The following is a 6,346-nucleotide window of genomic DNA, read 5'->3' on the forward strand; positions in this document are numbered from 1 at the left end:
AAAAAAAAAAAAAAAAAAATTGAATTTGAATGGCTAGAATTGAAATTAATTAGAATAGAATAGGCTAAAATTTAAATGATTTGGAGGAAAACTAAAAAAATGCTATTCGATTAATAAAATACTACATATATTATAAAATTTCCATACAAACTAACATACTTAAATTTTAAAATATTTTAGCAAGATAATTATTTGGAGTTTAACTATCGATAAATATAATTTAATAACATAATTTGATGATAATTACAATAATTTTTAAAATCATGCATACTAAAATAGGTAATTTTAAGACAAAATTGATTAAATTTTTAAACTCAAAATATGTTTTAAAATACGTATTTAATCAAATAGCATTTCTAAAAGGTTAGAGGTCGGTCAAAATTGGGTGTCAACAGCCAAGTGAGACTAGTAGACTTCCGCTATTTTAAATTATTTTCGTATATATGGAGTAAAAGAGTTTTAAATTCCGTACTATTTCTATTATCTTATGTGATGACATGCTATGAGGCTTGTATAAGACTTTTCATAGTCTTGTACGCCGTGTCACTTCCGGGGCATTGGCTCGGGTCGTGACAGTGGGGGTATGAGACTTCATTCATGCATTGCACAAATAGGCTTTGATAGTGGTCATGGTATGTTTCTCTTATGTTATGAAGTTTTATGAATTGATGCATGCTTAATGTGGATTGTTTCCATGAGTTGCTTTCCTTGATATGACTTATTAAAGGTGAATGCTTTCTTGTCTATGAGTAGTAAATAAGGATGAGATCAAAGAATTGTAAGTATGGTTATGGTGGCCTAAAAGTGGTACCTAGTATAGATGGGATTATGGGACCTTGGCTATGCATTCCACAAGTTTAAATTAGGGATGATTCTTTTATGATATGAAGATCTAAGTGTTGACCATGTATATAAACTATGTGTCATGACCCGGGAGTAACCCCTAGACGTAACATGGTGTACTCGACACCGAAGTGATCTCATACAAGCCATTAGCATAATCATAGACATAAGATCATAGGAAAATAGTGTGGAATTTAAAACTTTTCTTTACAATCGAAGTCTTTAATAAAATGAGAAAGTCTATACACTATGTATCAAACCATCTATAACATTTGAATAGAAAACTCTTTGAATAAAATCTTAGGGACACGACCCTTACAAAAAGCCTACAACATAAAATAAAGACATAAAGGACATATGGTCAAGCCCTCGAATATAATGAGGACTCAACAATCTTCTTCTTCTTGATCTACTGAGGTTCTAGCCACGAGGAGGAATCCAATATCTCCAAAGCCTACACTTATAAAAAATGTAGAAAGATGGGGTTAGCACAGAAAGTACTAAGTATGAAAACCATGCATAAAAATCCTTAGAACATGCATAAAATGGGCATTTTCTTTGAAAAAAATACTATATGCCACTTTTGAACAACATCTTCAAAATAGTTGGAGAATGCAACTCATAAAGCAAGTCACATACAATTTATCATAACATAAGAGATATCATCATAATTACAAGCATAGTCTCCAACATAAGCATAATACATATACCAATCTTCACAATACATAGTTCATACACATAGTCAAACCAACACATAAGCAACCCAATGCCATACTAGTGCAATGCAAAGGTAAGATCCCATAACCCTACCAAATCCTAAGTATTACATTTAGGCCATCAACCAAATACATATCTTATATTGCCTTATTCATAGCCAACATACGTAAGTAAGGAGTCAAACATGTTCATAACGTGTAAGAAGTGAAGTCAACCTTAACATTTATACATAACCCATAAGTTTTCATAACATAAGAGAACCTCACCATAACCCCTTTCATAAGTTTACTTGTGCAATGTATAAGTGAAGTCTATAACGACCCGGAAAATGATAGGATGAACTAGAGCCTAATCGTGAGGGTCAACATCAAGGTACGTGCTAGACTCCATAGTTGAAGGACCTTTTGAAGTTGGTTGAGGGTTGCAAGGGCAAGTGACAAGCCAAGGGGGAAAGGCCTAAGCCAAAGGCCAAGGCTGGCCAACCTTGGCCAAGCACTACCTCAAGTCCACGGACCACACCAAGGCCAGTGGTCTTGACCACGGTCCGTAGAAGTGGCTGTGAAGATCACTTGGTGGCATGGGAGGAAAGGGACTTTGGCCAAGCTACTGCCTAAACTTCACGGATCACTCCACGGTCAGTGGTCTTGACCACGACCCGTAGAAGAGGCCGTGAAGATGCCTTAGCATCTTGGGGGTTGGCAAGGCAATGGAGACACTGCCTAAAAGGACCGCGGGAACCACCACGGGACGTGGTCCCCTTTCACAGACCATAGAATTGGTCCCTGACGGGGCTGCCCAAGTTACGGGTTTTTAAGTAATTTTGTTTAAATGTTTTATTATGTGGGGTTGATTTTAAATGGTTTATATCATAAATATAAATTGTTTCAAGTCTTAAAACACTTCATTTACTACATTATTCAAAACCCCAAAGTTCTTCCTCTCTCAATATTTCTCTCTCTAATTCAAGGAAGAAGAAGAAGAAGTGGGGTCTAGGGTTGGATTCAAGGCGTTTCTTCATCAAATTTCTTGGGGAATCTTAGTAAAGGTATGGTGATCCTTCATCTAGGGTTAGATTTCACCCTAGAGTCAATTTCAAAGAAGTTTTCAAAGTTTTCAAGTTCATGACAAACCAAGGGTTTTACTCAATCTCATGGGTTCTTTCTTCAAATGATTTCAAATGGTTTCTAATGTTATAAAATGATTTTATTGATGTTTAATTAATGATTCATGATGAAAATACTCCATGGACCCATGATTCCTCTCAATTCCTAAATTATGCCTTTATGTAGTGGGTTTGTTGATTATGAAAGCTTATGATTTGAATATGTCTAAATTGCTTTGGATTATTGAATTATATCATTATATATGCCTTAATTATGATAAATTTTTGGTGTATTGAGGATTTGACATTTATGGCCTTGAAGGCAAGTTATGACTAAATAACATGTTGAAGTAGAATTGTGCTAGAGATGTTGATCCACTTGAAAGGTGGAGGTGTTTAATTACTATGTATGATTATGATGTGAAGGATATGCATGTGATTCAATGACAGAATGATGATAATGTATACAATGTAAATGTGTTATTATTGAAAGGCTAATTCTCAATTTGACACTCATGAATGATGATGAAAAAATGTGAAGGGCTTCTATGATCTAATGTTCTAACTTGAAGTGGTAGGATTAGTCATCCTTGATTGTATAATGAATGTTTCTTGACTTGATGAAAATGAATCGATAGGCTATGGCATTCCTTTCATATATGAGTATTGAATGTGTCTTGACTTGATGGATATGAATTGATAGTCTTAAGGCATTCTTTTCATAAATGATCTAATGTAAGGAAGACTCTTGAATCAAAAGGCTTATAGTATTCTTTTCCTAGTGAGTAAATGTACCATGAATCAATAGACTATGGCATTCCTTTCATGAGTATTTACATGTAATGAGAAATCAGGAATCGATACACTTATGGCATTCTTTTCATGAGAACTCTAGAGCTTCGATAGGCTTATAGCATTCCTTCCTTCTGTAATGATGTAACTTGGGTTGATAGGCCAATGGCATTCCTCCCTAGTACACTAATGTAATGTGAATGAAATAATCTATGGGAATGTAGGCTAAGCACCGAGCAGAGATGGTTAGATGGAAACTCTCCCAATGTTAGGTTAGAGTTTCAAGGAACATCTTCCTATCCCATAACTATGTGCCCAAATATAATATTAGCTAGTGGATTCCATCCGAGCTAATGTTACCGTTCTACCTTAGGCAAGTGGAACACCTCTTTATTGTGTGGGGCTATATGACACCGAATTCCATGTCTAGCTTGAATGGTCTATGTCGGTTAAACGCTTATTCCCATCATGTGAGATGTGCATTATGGTTTCTTGAGAGGTTCAATAATGTGTGGGTGGTAGTATGGGATGCCATCTATACACTGGACGTGTAGGCTTTGATAGGGTCATAGTGAGTTCTGTAAGTCTTAAGGACTTATGTATGATAGTCCCCTAATTGAAGTAATTGAAGAATGTTGGCTCTTAAATGCTTAATGTGGTATGCATGCTATACTTGGGTTAGATTATGAGTTATTCTCCCTTGTCATGTCTTATGAAATGTTATGTCTCTTATGTGTGGATATTGTGTAAAGGTGAAAAGGAAGGAATGGTAAGTTCACATTTGGTGACCTTAATGTGGTGCCTTGGTGTGTATGGTGGTATGGGACACTATCCATGCATTGCACAAGGTATAGAAAGAGGGTTACTTGAAGTGAAGGTTTAAGGTAAAGGTAATGATTTGCATGATGATATTGTCTAAATGTGGTATTATGACTTGCATCATAATTATACTTGTATTGTATGTCTCTTATGCTATTGTTCATGATATTTCTAAAAAGTGGCATAATGCATGGTTTCCAACCAAAATGTCCCTTTTAAAGCATGTTTTTTCATGGTCATCATACTTAGTACATTTTTTATGTGCTAACCCATATTTCTCTTATTTTACTACAAGTGTAGGTTCCGGCAAGTGATTGCTTCTATCTAGATTGAAGTTCTTGGATTGAGACTTTCCTCCAATACTTGGTACGTCCTCATAGATCGAGGACAAGGGGTCTCTTTTGAAGTTTATTTCCTTTTTCATGTAATAGACAATTCTAGTTCTTTTGATTGTTAAGGGTTGTGACTCTATCTTGTTAAACTTTTGTCTAAGTTGGCCATGTGAGACTTTAGTATTTTGCTGCTTTATAAATGAGTATTTTATAAATGAGTATTTTTATGCTTTATAAATGAGTATTTTTGATACTACTCGAAAAATGGTATCAGAGCTATGGATAATAAGAAACATATGAAGAAACATACTAGTAGAAAGTTAAGAAAAATAAGAAGAAAATTAAACAAATTATATCCGGAATATAAACAACTTAATATCTCAAACACTGATAACGAAAAATTAGATCAATTAATAGATAATATATCTAAAATAGAATATAAATATATTCAATATTTAAAGATACAATGAATAGCGAGAATGATGAATATAAAGAAAAACTTATTGAAATAATTATAGCGAAAAGACAAGAATTAGAACATAGGCAAAATAGACTTAATAATAACATATTTGCAGGAACTTGTAGAAAATGTATAGTAGCACAATGAAAAATTATTTTATATCTACAAATACAAATAGAAAGTTTAGAATATAAACTTCAACACAATCTATAAATGAATAAGGAAGAAAATGCCATAGACGAAAAAACATATGAAAACTATGACGGATTAAAAATAAAGATAATATTTTCTAATCTAGGAAGAAGATATAAGAAAATATGTGACAATCTAAATTTAATGTTATAAAGAAACGGTAAAACTAGAAGATAGTTTAAACTGCTATGATAAGAATAACAAAAGAAAAATGAAGAAATAGATAGAAAACGGAAATCGAAAAATAAAACAACAAGCAAAAGGAAGTACAATAATTAGAAGAAGTAAAAATACTAAAATAATAGAACTAGAAAAAGAGCTGGCAATATTAAAAGAAATGTATGAAATTAAACAAAAAGAAAAAGAACAAAAACAAAATTAGCAAATGAGATAATAAAATTTAAAGAAAAATTGCAATTAGAAGAAGAACTAGAAGAAAAAGAAGAAAATAACCAAGATAATCTACCTGAAATAAGAATTGATGAAATAAATGACGATGATCTAGATGAACAACATTCGGAAACAAGCGAATCATTTACAAAACTTTTAGCAAACATAGATAATACAAAGAATTTAGAAATAAATACATGAGACGTAGATATGAATGAAAAACCTAGCACATCAGGAGTAAAAAACCCAAAAAATTTAAACCCAAAATATTATAATGAAAACTATGAACAATATGATAGAGAAAAACCTATATGGGATAAGATATTGAATAAAAAAATGGACACCTAAACCAATAACTGAACAACATTAATTTTTAGATTTAGACTGTGTAGCAGATATAAATAAAACAATCCAATTATGGATATGATATATATCAAAACAATTAATAGATAACAAAATAGTAATGACAGAGATACTAGGATATATAGAAAGAACGCTTATAGGAACAGTAAAATTACGGCTAGAAAATTTATCAGATGAAAGTTAAAAACTCTAAGAAGTAATAAAAAATCTAACGGCGAATTAGCTACTACAACTATAGAAATATTATATAAATACGAAGTAGCTATAAGAAATGAATTTAGTAGTATGACAACAAAAGTAGAAGAACAAAATAAAGAAAAAATCAGAAACCAAATC

Source organism: Solanum tuberosum, unplaced genomic scaffold, assembly GCF_000226075.1.
Source record: "Solanum tuberosum cultivar DM 1-3 516 R44 unplaced genomic scaffold, SolTub_3.0 scf00481, whole genome shotgun sequence".
Lineage (NCBI taxonomy): Eukaryota > Viridiplantae > Streptophyta > Magnoliopsida > Solanales > Solanaceae > Solanum > Solanum tuberosum.